Source organism: Ovis aries, chromosome 21 (assembly GCF_016772045.2).
Source record: "Ovis aries strain OAR_USU_Benz2616 breed Rambouillet chromosome 21, ARS-UI_Ramb_v3.0, whole genome shotgun sequence".
Lineage (NCBI taxonomy): Eukaryota > Metazoa > Chordata > Mammalia > Artiodactyla > Bovidae > Ovis > Ovis aries.
The window spans coordinates 32,575,725-32,590,512 of NC_056074.1; the positions used below are offsets into that span (position 1 = coordinate 32,575,725).

The 14,788-nt window shown below is 41.9% G+C and overlaps 1 protein-coding gene and 1 long non-coding RNA gene across 5 annotated transcripts in view; both read right to left on the reverse strand.

The window, feature by feature from the left end:
* LOC121817543 (uncharacterized) overlaps window positions 1-8,917 on the reverse strand; it is a 29,019-nt gene extending 20,102 nt beyond the window's left edge. Inside the window, exons 1-2 of the long non-coding RNA XR_009597932.1 lie at window positions 3,570-8,917; window positions 2,953-3,038 (exon numbers count right to left, since the gene is read on the reverse strand). This is a non-coding gene — a long non-coding RNA (uncharacterized LOC121817543). The remainder of the gene's footprint in view (window positions 1-2,952; window positions 3,039-3,569) is intronic.
* NTM (neurotrimin) overlaps window positions 1-14,788 on the reverse strand; it is a 964,897-nt gene that overhangs the window by 620,568 nt on the left and 329,541 nt on the right. The gene's annotated exons all lie outside the window — the stretch shown is intronic.

Here is a 14,788-nt window from a genome sequence, read left to right on the forward strand (position 1 = left end):
AGGGTAAAAGACAATCATAAAACTGGAAAACTCAGAATCCTTCCCCTACAACCAAACAAAAAACAAACAAACCCCTGGATTGTGCTATAGTGACTGTAGATAAGAGGTTTTTATGGATCATGTTCTGGGCGAATAAGAACTCTCTGATTAAACCTAGGTTACAAATGTTTTCTCCATGTTTACTTTAAAAGTTCTATAACTGTATACTTTTAGGTTTCTGATGCATTTTGAGTTCATTTTTTGTTTAAGGTATAGCCTTTAGGTTGAGGCTCAGTTACTGTTTGTTTTTTTTTAATATAGCAGCATTATTCATGATAACCAAAGAGGGGAAAGATTACAATTTTCTATTGATTAATTAATGGATAAATAAAATGTGGTATATTCAGACAACTGAATACTATTCAGACATGAGAGAGAAGGAAGCAGTGATTCATGCTACAACACAGATCAGTCTTGGAGACATTAGGCTAAATGAGAGAAGTCACACCAAAGGCCACATATAGAATAGTCCCATGTACATTAAATGTTCAAAATGAGCAAATCCAAGAGAAATACGGGGTTTCTTAGGTGGCGCTAGTGCTAAAGGATACACCTGTCAATGCAGGAGACCCAGGAGACTTGGGTTTGATCCCTGGGTTAGGATGATTTCCTGGAGAAGGGAATGGCTACCCACTCCAATATTCTTGCCTGGGGAATTCCATGGACAGAGGAGCCTGGCTGGCTATAGTGCGTGGGTTGCAAAGAGTTGTACACAACTGAATGACTGAGCGCACACAGAGAAATAAAGTAGTAGTCCCTGATTGCCAGGGACTGGGAGGATGGGGAGGGAGAGTGATGGCTAATAGGTACAGGTTTTCTTTCGGGAGTGATTAAAACAGGTTCTGGAGACAGTGGCTGGCTATGATCGCACAATTTCATGAATATGATAAAACCCACTGAATTGTATACTTCAAAGGGGTATATTTTAGGAAGATAAATATCGTATTTTAACATATATGGAATCTAGAAAAATGGTACTGAAGAATTTATTTACAGGGCAGCATTGGAGAAACAGACGTAGAAAATACACTTATGGACATGGGGAGAGGGGAGGAGAGAGTGAGATGAATGGGAAGAGTGACATGGAAACTTACATTGCCATATCTATCAAATAGATAGACAATGGGAATTTGCTGTATAGCTCAGGAAGCTCAAACAGGGGCTCTGTATCGATCTAGAGGGCTCTATACCGATCTAGGGATGAAGTGGGAGATGGGAGGGGATATATGTATACCTATGGGTGATTCATGTTGAAGTTTGACAGAAAACAGCAAAATTATGTAAAGCAATTATCCTTCAGTAAAAAAAATATTTAAAAAAAGGGTGCATTTTACTCTGTATAATAGGCTTTTGGTTCATCTACCTTATTAGAACTGAGTCAAAGAGAAAGACAAATTTCGTATATTAGCACGTACATGTGGAATCTGGAAAGATGGTACTGAATGGAGATGCAGACATAGAGAACAGACTTGTAGACACAGTGAGGGGAGGGGAGGTTGGGACAAATTGAGAGAGTTGCATTGAAACATACGTTACCACATGTAAACTAGGTAGCCAGTTGGGGTTTGCTATATGATGCAGGGAGCTCAAATCTGGTGCCCTATGACAACCTAGGGGTGTGACATGGGGTGGGAGGGAGGTTCAGGAGGGAGGGAACATACGCGCCTACGGCTGATTCATGTTGATGTATGGCAGAAACCAACACGATGTTGTAAAGCAAATACCCTCCTGTTAAAAAGAACTACACACAAAAATAAAAGGTACATTTTATAGATGTGAACAACAATGTCAATTTTTGTAAATGAACTTGTTTTCATAAATATCCCATGGGGATATTGGGATGTTGTCTAAATCTCCCATCTTCATGGGTGACAGGGTGTCACCTCAAGCACCCAGGTGCCTGCATCGACCCCAGCAGTATCTACCAAGTGTTCCTCCTATGTCGTGGTCTAACAGTTAACACGTACTGACCACCCAGCTCATCCCAGGTGTTTTACATGGATTAGCACATTTAATCTTCACCATGACCCCTTCAAGCAGATGAAAAACTCAGGGCAGTAAGGTTATGGATATACGCATACATTTTTGCTGTTGTTTAATTGCTAAGTTATGTCTGACTCTTGGGGACCCCATGGACTATAGCCCCACTGGGCTTCTCTGTCCATGGTATTTCCCAGGCAAGAACACTGGAAAATGGGTTGCCATTTCCTTTCCAGAGGATCTCCCCAACCCAGGGATTAAACCCACATCTCCTCCACTGCCTGCAGATTCTTTACTACTGAGCCACCTGGGAAGCCCCATATGCATACATATACACAATGGAATATTACTCAGCCATAAAAATGAAATATTGCCACTTTCAGCAGCATTCATGGAGAATATCATACTAAGTGAAGTAAGTCAGAGAAAGACAAATATTATATACCAGTTATAGGTGGGATCTAGAAAATAATATAAATAAATCTATATGCAAAGAAAACAAACACATGGTTACCAAAGAGGGTAGGAAGGGGAAGGATAAATTAGGAGTATGGAATTAACACATATAGACCAGCATGCATAAAATAGATAAATTACTGTACAACACAGCAAGCAATATTCAGTGTTTTGTAATAGCCTATAATGGAATATATATATAATATATAATAAAAATAACATAAAAATATACATGTAAAACTGAATTGGTCTGCTCTATACCAAAACTAAAACAATATTGTAAATCAACTAAACTTCAATAAAAAAAAATAAGGTCGCAGAGAGAGTTCGACATAGATAATCCCATTCCACATTTTATAAACTGCTCTCCATCTTTTAGCAGAAAATAAAATGGAAAAGCAAAACACACTGCTCTGAGTTTGCTCCTGTAATTCCTCTTTTCTTGACTGATTCTGCCTTCCACTCTCCAAATCCTACCTGTTCGGCAGGGCCTAAGGTCAGTCACCTCTTCCCAACGCTTCGTTTCTTTCTGCTGTTTCTCCCAGAGTCCTTGACCTGTGCCCCTGGAGATCAGAGGCAGCAGCACCGTTTCAGAACTTGGTGGTGATGCAAGGTCCCAGTCCCGACCCCAGACCCTCTGCATCTGGGACTTGGGCTCAGCAACACGCATCTTCACGAGCCCTGCATGTGGTCCTGACACACCAAAGTTTAGAACCAACCCCGGGGGCCAGAGTCATCTCCTTAGAATGGCAGTCCCGCCCTCTCTCTCTTCAGATCAACACCATCCAGTGGGCTCTCACCTCACTGTTAGCAAAACCCAGTCTCCGAAACAGCTTTCAGGGTCCTATACGTCCACTGCTTCCCCTTTGCCTGCCTGACCTCATGTGCCCAGCGCCCACTGCCCCGTCAACTCCCGCCACTCTAGTCACAGCACCCAGTGACTGGAGAACGTGCCAGGCTTGCTCCTGCCTCAACACCTTCACTGGGACGGCTTTCCGAGCCTGTCACATGCTCCCCTGAGGTCTGCATGGCTTGGTCCCTCCCCTCCTGCAGGTCCTTTCTTTTCTGACACCTACCCTGGTCACACTACTTACAATTAGGCTTGCCCCCATCAAGACGACTCATTTCTGTTTTCTGATTTTTTTCTCCATTGGATATATCTGCATGTAACATTGTATATATTTCACTTCCTCAAATTTTTCATTGGTCGCCTCACTGTGCAAGGATGTTAGCTAAGAAACAAGAGATCTTGCTTTATATTTTCCTGTTTTGTTCATTGACACAGTATCTGACTCATGTGGTGATGAATATTCAACACCTGTTTGTCAAATGTGTGAATTTAGCACTTCTTTCCTGTCTTCCCTGTTTACGAGCTACCCCATTCATTGTCGTCTTTATGGTCAACTAGTGTGTAAGCTTCATGAATGACCCTCTTCACCACCATGTCCAGCACCAAGCTGAGAACTTAGAAAGCATGTGATGCTTCTTAATTATAGATCTGACCACATTGTCCCCTGGACCTGGGATTCAAAACAGAAAGCCCATGTGGTGCCCCTTATTCATCCAGAGCCCCCTCCTCTCCACTCCCTCCAGCTCACAGCTCAAAACCCCCAGCCTGCTCCCTCTTCCCCTCCAGCCGCGATTCCCGGTCCTCACCCCTGACATGTAAAGAGTCCACTCTCGCTGGCTGCTGTCCCCGCCCCAGGCTCTGCCTGCTCAGGCAGCCTCCATCTGTCCCTCAGCTGAGTTCCAGCGAAGCAGCATGACAGCCGAGATCCATAATTTATTAGTGCCCTTCTGCAGGGTTTTTTCTTTCATTTTCTCTCTCTCAGGCATCACTTGTACCCAGGCCTTAGTCAACACCATCAAAGGGACTGCAGGTGTTTGAAAGGTCCCCGAAAGAAGGTAATTCAAGTCAAGTAATGCACTAAGATTAGCAGTGAGAGATTCTGGAACATTCTGTGCTGGGAGAAAAACATCCATATTCCTTTAAGTAGTGCCCTGGACTCTCTCCACCACCCATCTTACATGTATTTGCCTGAATGTATAGGAAAATCACATTTTGCTCTTTGAAGAAACATGTGCAATGTTTAAGGTGAAGAATCCCTGAGAGGGGGCCAGTCAGCACGCATGAGTTGTCTTCTCAAAACCTCGGTAGGCAATATGTGTTTTTAATAATCATTTGGTAATTAACAGCTGTGATTCAAAGCCTTTCGTTTGGAAAAATAATAATAATTTTACTTCCTGGTGCCAGGAGCCAGATGGGCAGCTGAAGAGAGAAGCCTCCAGCTATGTATCAGACAAGTAGAGAAGGTGGGGTCCACAAGCTCCCTGGTGACCTTGCAGCTGGCGCAACATCTGGACAGGAGAACAAAGCCACGGCCTGGTACCTGCACCCCTCCCCCCCACACACACACTGTTCCACTTGGCGCTAATCACAGTGCCAGCATACAATCCCAGCTCGAAAATGTATAGCCCCTCCCTCTGCTGACTCGTTAGAAATGACCTTCTTTAAAAATGCACTGCCAGATACATAATGTCAAACTGAGAAATTATTTTGAAATTTGCTGTAAAGCAATTGCATTGGCCCTTTGGGCCTTCTTGCTGCTGGTCATCGCCATCTCCCCTCTTCCTGCCCCCTGCTGGTTTCAGTCACCTCAGGGTCAGCAAGTAGCAAACCATCTTTGAAGCATCACCTGTCTGTTTCAGATACAACTTCACACATCTCTCTCTCTCCCCCAACACACACACACACACACACACACACACACACACACACAAGTTGCATATACATATCTTTTCACTGAAGATATCAGAAGTGGAGAAATAAGATAAAGAAGGAGACTAACAAGAAGAAAAATGATCTGGATATATTTTTATTACATTTCTCATTATGTCCAGTGTCTGGTGTCTTAGAGGCTTGGAATATGATAGCTGGAGTTTATCTTCTTGTCTGAAACCATGACTTGACATGATTTTGAGGCTATGCTATCATTCTCGTTCAAAGAAAGAGAGGAAGAATGGAAGGAACGAAGAGAGGGAAGAAGGAGGGGAGGGAAAACAGAAGGCAGAGTAGAAGTGGTCTTGGATCACCTACCACGATTATGCCTGTCTTTATTTGCTGTGTGTTTAGCATGAACCTATCATAGGATGCATTCCACATGGCAAAGACATCTTAGAGGACACTGAATTCTGGCCCAGCAGCTGTGTGAGCCACATCACTTGAGTGGAAGATGACCAGCGGTAACTGATTCTTGGCTCTACACTGTTCCATCCATCAGCAGGAACAATAGCTGGGCAGGAGTTGCCTTTCCAATTCTGCTTTGAGGGGCTTAGTATTTTGGTGGTTGCCATGGCAAGGAGGCTTAAAACACTACTGGATGATATGAAAGGCAGAAGATAATGCTTCATGACTTTCAATAGCCAGGCTCTGAAAAGAGGATTTCGGCATTTCTTTCTTTCTTTCTTTGTGGAAAGAATAGCAAACTGAGAATCAGAAGAACTGGAATCCAGTTTCAGATGGGCCATTAAATAATTATGCGACTTTAGATGACTTCACTTCTGGTCAGAAAAATTAGGAAGTAGTAATGAATTTAGTGAAATGTTGCGATTTTAAGAGCGTAATAATATAAAGTATGTCAGAGAGTTGGAATCTGGTCCCTCCTCTCCATTAACCAGTGATGAGACTGAGCTTTATAGGACAATATTTTAAGCACACAGAGGTATTGGTATGGTGGAAATCAGATGACTGAAAAAAATAAAAATGAGAGGAGCTGCAACCATATTCACATGTTATTATTTACTGGGCACTGACTATATACCAGACATTGCATCTGGCCTTTACAAGCATTATTTGCTTGAATATTCACATCAACTTTAAGACAGAGATAATGCAATCCTACTATACAGATCAAGGGTCTAAGAGGAAGTCTAGGTAAGGTCATTACCTTCAAGCAGTCACACATCTCTGGTGAGGGGAGGGGGCCCTCAGGTCCAGGCATACGAGACACTAGACTCTACTTTTAGCCATTGTTTCTGGTCAGTAACTCCATTGTGTCTGACTCTTGGCGATCCCATGGACTGTGTCCCTCCAGGCTCCTCTGTCCATGAGATTGTCCAGGCAAGAATACTGGAGTGGGTAGCCATTTCTTTCTCCAGGAGACCTTCTTGACCCAGAGATCAAATCCAGACCTCTGGCACTGCAAATATTATCATAATTTATGATCATGAAGACCTAAGGAGGGAAGCACTATTATCTCCATGTCATAAATGAGAAAATCGAAGCTCAGAAGGTTTAGGTAACGTGTCCAAGGTCATCCAGCCAGTAACTAGAGGCACCAGGAATCTCTCATTGTCCTTAGCCCCCAAAGTCACTGTGCGAAGACGAAATTTAACAGAGGCAGAGGACCATCATAGTTTAAAGAAAAGAGAAACTCTGTCATCTCCTGGGTGCCAGTGGTAATTATATTGCTATTAGCTGGGTTATTCTAGCTCCTCAGGGTCACTTATCCTAATTGGGCTGGAGGGTTTTTGAAAGGGTAACAACATTATGTACTTTAAAAGTTATTTTCCATTTTTCTTCCTAGTTCTAAAATCATTAATTTAATGTGCATTAATTTTTTTCCCTAGGAAAGGAAAACAATTTTCATTAACTCTAAAATGAAAGTGTTCTATGTACAAACCCTGAAGAAAAACTGACAATAATTATCCTTTAAGTACTTGGAATGGACCAAACACTATCTGCATGCTCTACTTATCTAATTCTCACAAAACCCTTTAAAGCAGGGACTCATGATTATTCCCATTTTATCAACAATATGATTGAGGCAAAGTAAGGTATTTACACGTGATCTTAGAGAGAGTAAGTATCAGAGATGAGACCTAAATTTAGGCAGCCTATTTCACGGTCCACACTTTCAACTACCATAATACACTGCCTCCAGAGTCAAAAGAGCTCTTTAGCCTAGCAGGAATCAACATAGTACTAAACTGTGCTGGGAATGCAGGGAGAGGTGCAAAGAGTTCAAGCCTGGGTGATAGATAAAGTGAGGTTTGACTCGCAACATTGCCACCATCATTAGGCCGCCAAACTTACCAAACTAAGAATCTGACTAATCTCCCCCACCCCATTCATTACTGTCCCAATACATCTGTTGAATGGATGAATGATTTTGCGGGCGGGTGTGGAGCAAACCTTTTAAAGTATACACATCTGATTCCAAAGTCTAACAGCATTCTGTTTTCCAGGACTGCCTCACAGAACACATCAATACAGAACTGTCCAAAGCTAAGGGTTCTTCAGGCAGCATAAGCAAAGAGCTTGAGGTCTGAGGAGAGATCCACTGCATTTAACAAGGTGTAATGGCACCCCACTCCAGCACTCTTGCCTGGAAAATCCCATGGACAGAGGAGCCTGGTAGGCTACAGTCTATGGGGTCGCAAAGAGTCGGACACGACTGAGTGACTTCACTTCACTCACTTCACTCACGGCTTCCCTGAGCCTCCACTTACTTTTTGTTCTTTAGTTGCTAAATTATGTCTGACTCTTTGCCACCCCATGGACTGTAGTCCACCAGGATCCTCTGTTCAAGTGATCTCCCAGGCTAGAATAATGGAGCAGGTTGCCATTTCCTTCTCAAGGGAATCTTCCTGACCCAGGGATCGAACCCACGTCTCCTGCACTGGCAGTTGGATTCCTTACCACCAAACCACCAGGGAAGCCTGGAGATAAGTCTCCACTTACTTCTCCATAGACTTGAGGTTATGTTGTCATGTGTGCTTGTTAGCACTCTCCTGGCACAATGCAGTCATACAATAATCGGTAACTTCTCAGTTGCCTTTCTAAAATTAACATCGATTGAAGCAGTATCATCTGTAGCCTGGGTTGATCATTACCTTGTTGGAATCGTGGTGCTTCTTTGCTCTAAGAAAGCATCTCCTGAAACACCAGGGTTATAAGTCTCTATTTCCTTCCACCTAGGTTTTCAAGGTTGCCAAATATACGAAAGTAGAAAATGGACATCAGTGTGAGAATGGCACCTTGTAAATAAAGAAAGTCCACCATGTGGGCCCACTCAGAACAAAGTAATTTCCCATTATTTGCAACCTGCCTCCGTATGAGTGTGTCCCAAAGTTGAAGCTGCTGTTACGTTTCCACTTAGATCTCAGAGAGAAAATTTCCCGAGGGATGTAACCTGTGGTGCTTCGGCTGCTCAGACCCCATTAGCATTGATGGAACACAACAGGATGTGGAATATAAGCAGGGCCCTCCTGGCCTCCAGAAATGCCTCCACACTTAGCAAGCCAGGAGCACGTTTAGTTTGGAGGCACAGGCATGGAACGGCTTGCTATTGGGCTCCTACGGCACTCAGGAACCCGTCATTTCTCTGACCTAGCCCTCCTGAGACACTGCCCCCTTCACTACGGCAAGCTTCCTGAGCTGCAGGACCTCTTGCTTCTGTGATGAGTACCCCCCGTGTGACCTTTGTCTACTTGATTGCAGCTTTTACTGCTATGGATTATCAGGAGCTCTGTTGTCACTCCTCTCCCTGAAAGTTTTCTCTGACATGATGGTTCTGGTGCCGCCAACAGCTGCCTCTCCAAGAGGACATTGCAAGACTGCCCAGAATCAAAAGTGAATGCCGACTTCTGCCTCTGGCCAGGATAAGTGATGGGCCCCAGATTACCCTTCCACCTAAACAACAACAGCAACAAGAGAGACAGAGTATATGAAACAGTGGTTCCCAAGACACTAGACATCAGGCAGGGAAAGAGTGGACTTTGAGTGATGGAAAACAGATGAGGTGTGCCCTATCCTTGTCTCAGCTTGCTGCCTGGAGAGAGCTCTCCAGCGTGCGCTGGGAGGGGGGACCAGGCAGAGCCCAGCAGACTCAGAATTGAGCAACTGGGGAACCAGGGAGATAACAGCAAGCAGAGTTCTCAGGATAGACTAACAGGCAGGGGAGACCTGCATGGAGAGAGGACTTCAGAAATCTGTTGGGGTCCCCTTGAGTATTCAGCAGGTAGTCAGTTTGTATGTGCAATGAAATCGCCAAAATCTAGGGAAATAACCCTCTAGAGGGTTAGAGGGAACATTGCCCAGCCCACAAGCAGGGCCAGGAATACCGTCTGTTCCTACAAGTCAGACCGGAAAACCTGTGACTCTTGACTCGAGCATCTCACCTCAGTGGCTGGTCTCAACACTAAACATCATGCTGATTTTACCTAACAAAGTTCAGTGTGAGATTCCAAGGGAATTGAATTTGTAGATAAAAATCCTCCCGCAAAGAAATAAGCAAGCCCAGATGAATTCATGAAGAAACAATATCAATTATAAATAAACTCAGAAAGTTGAAGAGGAAGAAATCATTCACATTTTAAATTCTATGAGCTCAGTATTAACTTGACACCAAAACTGTAAAGAGATGGTACAAAAATAAATAAATAAAACTATAGACCAACATCTTTCATGAACATATATGCAAAAATGCTAAGCAAAATTAAATTAATCAAGTTGAATCCAGCAACATATGAAAAAAGATACATCAGGACCATGTATTTTTACTCTAGGAAAACAAGGTTGGTTTAATAGTAAGAAAAAAATCAAAACAATGGGATTCACAATATTAACAAACTAAAGTTAGAAAAGTAGATATTATCTCAAAAGGTAGAGAAGAAGACCTTTGACAAAGTCTAACATCATTCTTGATTGAGGAAAAACAAAAAACAACTCTCAGCAAATTAAGATGAGACATTTCTCAATCTGATAAAATGCATCTGTGAAAAAACTAATAGCTTCCAGCGTATCTAAAATTAAAAGACTGAATGCTTCCCCCAAAAAAAATAAGAAACAGGAAAAGAAACTCTGTCTACACGATTTCTACTAAACATTGTACCGGAGGTTCTAGCCAATGCACTAAGATAAGGGAAAACAAAAGCGTTCAGATTGGAAAGATATAAGTAAAACTGTTATTTGCAGGTGACATGATTGCCACTATAGAATATCTGATGAAATATATAAAAAAGTTACAACTAATAAGTGCAGCAAAGTTGCCAGATAAAATATTCTATGCAAAATCAAAGAATAGTCTGAAATTTGAATTTAAAAAATTCCATTTACAATAGCATTGCAAATTTAAATACTTAGAGCTAAATCTATCGAAGAGTGTCAAAGATCTGTACTTTGAAGACTACAAAACATAGCTGAAGGAAATTAAAGAAGACCTAGATTAATAGAAATATATGCTGAGCTAGTCAGTCACATGATTCATTGTTATGAAAATGACATTCCTCTCAAAATTAATCCACAGATTTAATATAATTTCAATCCAGATACTAGTAGTTTTTTCTACTTTAAATTGACAATCTGATTTTAAAACCAACCTGGAAACGCAAAACATACACAATAACCAAAACAATTTGGGAAAAAAAAAGAGAAGCTTCTACCCAACTTGAAGACTTCCTGCAAAGCTACTGTAAACAAAACAATGTGTCATGAAGATCGAAAAATAAGTCAGTGAAACAAAATAGAGTCCAAAAATTGACCCACAGTTGTAAGAACTAAATTTTTTAAGTGTTAAGGCAATTCATGGTATTAAAATATAGAATTTTTTCTATAAATGATATAGGCACACTAGATATCAATCAATTTTTTAAAAGTTTCAGTTCATGCTTTGCATCATATACAAAAATTAACTCAAAATGGATCAAAGACCCAAATGTGAAACTTTCTTGAAAAAAGCATAAGAGGAAACCTTTGTGACTTTGGGCTAGGCAATGATTTTTCATATGGGACACCAAGAGCACAACCTATAAATTAAAATATAAAAATACACTGGACTTCAGCAAAATATAAAATTTCTTCTCTTATAATGGCAATGTTAGAAAAACAAAAAGATATGCTACAGATCAGGGAAAATATTTGAATTATATACCTGATAAAGAACTTATATTCAGAATATACAGTAAACTTTCAAATTCAATAAGAAGAAATAAAACAATCCAATAAAAGCTTTCAAAAGATTTGAACAGATACTTTGCTAACAAACACATACAATTAGCAAATAAGCACAGACTAAGATTCTGAACATTATTAGTCATTAAGGAAATTCAAATTAAAACCATAATGAGATACCATTACACCCTTGTTAGAATGGCTATAATTAAAATTCCAAATGTTGGCAAGAATATGGAGGAATTAAAACTTCTCTTAAACCGCTGGTGGGAAGATAAATTGATGCGACCGTTTTGGAAAACTTTAGCAACTTCATAAAAAGCTAAGCATGCATTTAATGACATGAATCAGCAATTCCACTCCTATGCATTCACTCAAGAGAAACAAAACCATGTGACCATACAAAGGCTTTCTTATGAATGTTCCTAGCAGTTTTATTTCTAATACAGAAAAACTAGAAACAACCCAGATATTCATCAACCTATGAATGGAAAAAGAAGTTGTGGTTTATTTATACAATGAAATACCCTTCCATAGTTTAAAAGAATGAACTGTTAATAAATGCAACCATATGGGTGAACTTCAAAATAATTGCGCTGAGTAAAAGAAGTCAGACAAAAGTGGATGCACAATGTGGGATTTCAGATATACAAAACTCTAGAAAGTGCAAAGCAATTTACGGTGACAGAAAGGAGATGAGAGGTTGCCTGAATGAAGAGGGGATGGCAAGAGGAAGGAATAACAGAATTCAACAAGGGGGCTTTTGACATGACGGATCTGCTCACCACCTTGACTGTGACAACTGGACCTCAATGCCTTTGTGCAGACATGTCAAAACTTACCACACTGCACATTGAAATATGCATTCCGTATTGTGTATCAATTTTGTCTCATAAGGCTGTGAAATATACACGAAAACAGCAAACAAAGATTGGCGAAGTCTAAAATGCTGAAACGAAGCAAACGACAAAAAAACCTTTCCACCTATTCTATCACTCTTCTTCAATCTCAGCTTGCCTTTGGAAACTGCTGCTGGGTTCCCTGCACCCAGAGTTTCCGTGGCTCAATTTTGCTGTGCATAGCAACAGGAATTCCATGCCAGTCTCCTTCTTTGTGTTGCTCCTTTCTCTGATGTAACCCTATTCTTTAAAAAGAACTGTATTTACAGCTGACATAATCTGCAGGATACTTCTAACAGGCTCTGAGGTGAGTTAAATTGGACTTTCCCCAAAAAGATATTTTCAAATCCTAACCCCTGGTAACTGTTTTTTTTTTTTTAATGCATGCATGTGAAATCTAGAAAAATGTTATAGCTGATCCTGTGTGCCAAGCAGAAATAGAGACACAGACGTAGAAAACAAATATATGGATACCGAGGGGGAAATGGGATGGGTGGGAGGACCTAGAAGATTGGCTTGGTACATATACACTACTGATACTACGTAAAAAGATAATTTTGCTATAAACAGAGAGCTATTCGATACTGTAAAACTATAACTAAGCTACACTATAAAACAGAGAACATACTATATAGCACAGGGGACTCTGCTTAATGCATTGTGGTGACCTGACTGGGAAGGAAATCCAAAACAGAGGGGGGCGTATTTGTGAGCGTGGGCTTCCCAGGGGCTCAGTAGTAAAGAACCCACTCATCAATGCAGGAGACAAGAGTTCCATCCCTGGGTCAGGAAGATCCCCTGGAGGATGAAATGGCACCCTACTCCAGTATTCTTGCCTGGGAAAGCCCATGGACAGAGGAGCCCAGCAGGCTACAGTTCATGGAGTCGCAAAGAGTCAGACATAACTTAGCAACTGAGCACGTGTGATAAGTGGAATATTTCTTGCCATATCAGTAAACAAAGGACGTCACACTCACTATCGACTGCAGCCACGGATGGTGAGCTGGTATACCCCGGGGGAACTCAGGAAGGAAAGAATACCTGCCATCTAACAGCCATCATACTGCAGCCACTCCGCACCCGGAACCCTGAGAAAACTCAGGATGTGAAAACACAGGATCCTGGCCCCAGATAGCAGAGCAAGAAATGATTTCAGTCAGCCCAGACTCTCACATCTTTCTGTAAAGAGAAAAGTGCTAAATTCCCTAACTTGAGATACCTGGTTTAATTAATAATCATCTTTTGATATTCAGACTACCTGCCCTTTGTTGCAAAACCTCTGTATAACCTGGCTCCTCTCCTCACCTCCTCGGAACAGTTCTCTCAGTGTTAACTTGAGATGCTGCCTCCTAGGCTCGAAGTCCTAAAAATACCCAGAAAATAAAACATAACTCCCAACTTATATATTGTGACTGTTTTTAAAGTCAACAACTGGTCTCTTTTTAGAGGAAGGAGAAGGGGACCTGGATACTGAGACACAGAGAGAACATGCAGGCGGATGCTGGAGTCCGTGTCTGCAAGACAAGGATCAGCAGGGATTGCTCCAGGAGGAAGGAGGGAGATTGGAGTAGGGTCCTCCTCACAACCTCCAGAAGGAACCAAATCTGCTGGCACCTTGCTTTGGGCCTTGGTCCCCAGAGCTGTGGGAGAACACACTTCTGCTGCTTGAAGTGGCCGAGCTTGTGCTAATTTAGTATGGCAGCTCCAGAGCTAACACAGCCTCCAGGAAACTGTGTTTGCTTCCTTATTTCAGAAACAGGAGCTGCTTCTCCCCTTCTCCAGTTTCAGCCAGGCATCAGCCTTGCACCTAAAGACCACAGTCCCCAGGCTTCCTGCAGGTGTCGTCATGGGTTGGGTTTGAGCCCCCGGCATAGAAGCAATAAAGGTGTACACGGCTTATCTTGCATTTTTTCCTTCCTCTTTACTAACCGGGAACTGGTGATGCCAGAACCCTTGTGCACCTTAGTTCTGACCGTCAGGTGAGAGGCCGTAGAATTCTATCTCTGTTAAGCCACCTTACTGGGGGGAGGGTGCTGCTCCCCACCTAATAACAATGTATCTAATAACCATCCCTTCCTTTGTCTTGCATCATAAGCTTCTAGAAGCTACTGTTTGTTGTGAATCTTCCTGAAACACCTGGCACAATTCCATGTATAAACAGCTTTTGCTTCTTTATATTATCGTTAAAAAAGCGTCTATTAAGCCAGTGTGGTTCTAAGACTGCTTCAGCTTGCAAGACTAAGGAGTCCATTTCAATAAATGTCAATGAGCATAACTTTTGTGAAATAGTATCACTCAACCTACAATCCCTCTTTTCTTGCCGTGGGAGAGAGCAAAGCCTGGCCATGTCTCTACAGAGGGCCATCTGCAAATGATATCTAATATTCTCAGACGTCACGGGCTGATGGTGGGCCAGAGTGGGCTCCAGGAGGACAGCTCTGAAAATAAGATGTACGCCTTC